Here is a 2,217-nt window from a genome sequence, read left to right as displayed (position 1 = left end):
CCAGACCTGGATTAGGATCTCAGAAAAAATTGTAAACAAGCTACTCAAGGCGATTCCTACATACATAAATGTTGAAACTCATAGCCCCAGAAGTCTGAGATGAACAGAGTTAAACAACTCTGATGAGCTTTGGGCAACTCAACATTTCCACTGGGAATGGATTTCACGTGGCTGGGCTCTATCTCCAATACTCCCAGCAGCACCTGTGGCCCCAGTCTTCTTCCTTCTGTTTTAATCTTCCTATTTCTGTCATATCGTCTGTCTCTCCCATCTAAGTTGTCTGTATCGCTCCGGGCCATGCCTCATCTATCTGTTCCTTATCTGTCTAAAGTTTCCTCCCTCCCTCAGGTCCCCATCTCCATCTTTTCATCTTTCTCTCTCTCCTTCCATTTCCCTCTTCTCTCTGTGCTGGCTGTTGTCTCTTGGCACCTGGCAGCTTTTACACCTTTTTCTATATTCTCTCCTATTTGGCAGGGACTGGAAGCCTGAGAAATACCCTTGCCAGGACAGATCCAGGTACATTTTAAGTCCCACTGGCGAGATGCATGTGGGTGACGTTTGGAAGGCAGAAGAGAGGCAGAAGGCATATGATTCTGCCTCCAGCAGGGTGTGCAGTCGGGTGTGTTTCAGCAGATGTGAGGTTTTGTCTTGCAAGTCACTGGCATTAGGCTGCAGGAGTTCAGGAGCATTACTGGCAGCTCCCTGTAGTGTCTGGCTTGGGTAGCAGTAGCAGCTTCTTGGTTCTCTTAAGGCTAGTGGTGAGCCTGGGAGTTAGCGGTGACCTTCCTGGCCTTTGCTCCTTTATCCAATCCAACAGCTTTGTAAGTGCCTCATTCCTTAGACTAGATCCCTTCCTTCTTGAAATACCTTGAGTGTTTTTTTTTTTTTTTTTTTTTCCTGGCTAGACCTGGCTGATACACTCTTTTCCTTCCTCACCATTTAAACTCTTTCTCTAGTCCGTATTCTCTCCCCTTTCTTATTCCCATCCCTTCCTCCTAACTGGTTGTTAAATAGAATTACAAGTTCTAAATGTTGAATTTTAGGTGTTATATTGTCTTAGTTCTTGATTGAAAACATAGGTGAACTGAATGCTTTTTAAAGTTGGAAAATCTCTCCATAAATTTAGTTGCCTATAGTGAGGCCCCTTATGGATTCTATCCTAGGGGGTTGGGAGCAGGGAGAAAGCCCAGGTATGATAAGTCCCCTGTGACTTCCTACTGTAAATCCTGCCTTCATCTTCTTTGGGTCTGGAGATGCTGAGAATCAAGGGGGGGCAAAAGATCCACTTCTGTCCCAGGGAAAAGCCAAGCTAAAGTCACACCTCTGCCCCCTAGCCCCCAAACCTCTGGCTATGCACACGTAGCTGCTGTCTGGAACCCAGCTGCCCTGGAGTGAGCATGTGTGTGCACACGTGCTATCAGATGGCTACCTCACTGGGGTAACTGCTAGCTCCAGGGAAGCCTGCCAGTCCTTTCCTCTGCTCCACTGGGGACCAGCCTAAAGCCTAGTTGCTGCAGAGGCCACAATCACTGAATCAGGGGACTTATGCTTCAATCTTGTATCTGCCACTTTTTTTTTTTATACTTTAAGTTCTAGGGTACATGTGCACAATGTGCAGGTTTGTTACATATGTATATATGTGCCATGTTGGTGTGCTGCACCCGTTAACTCGTCATGTACATTAGGTATTTCTCCTAATGCTATTCCTCCCCCCTTCCCCCACCCTACGACAGGCCCCAATGTGTGATGTTCCCCACCCTGTGTCCAAATGTTCTCATTGTTCAGTTCCCACCTATGAGTGAGAACATGCGGTGTTTGGTTTTCTGTCCTTGTGAGAGTTTGCTGAGAATGATGGTTTCCAGCTGCATCCATGTCCCTACAAAGGACATGAACTCATCCTTTTTTATGGCTGTATAGTATGCCATGGTGTATATGTGCCACATTTTCTTAATCCAGTCTATCACTGGTGGACATTTAGGTTGGTTCCAAGTCTTTGCGATTGTGAATAGTGCTGCAATAAACATATGTGTACATGTGTCTTTATAGCAGCATGATTTATAATCCTTTGGGTATATGCCCAGTAATGGGATGGCTGGGTCAAATGGTATTTCTAGTTCTAGATCCTTGAGGAATCACCACACTGTCTTCCACAATGGTTGAACTAGTTTACAGTCCCACCAACAGTGTAAAAGTGTTCCTATTTCTCCACATCCTCTC

This window comes from Rhinopithecus bieti, unplaced genomic scaffold (genome assembly GCF_001698545.2).
Source record: "Rhinopithecus bieti isolate Rb0 unplaced genomic scaffold, ASM169854v2 scaffold_33446, whole genome shotgun sequence".
In the NCBI taxonomy this organism is placed as follows: domain Eukaryota; kingdom Metazoa; phylum Chordata; class Mammalia; order Primates; family Cercopithecidae; genus Rhinopithecus; species Rhinopithecus bieti.
The sequence above is the reverse complement of the archived record's forward strand: the minus strand, read 5'-3'. Positions refer to the sequence as shown.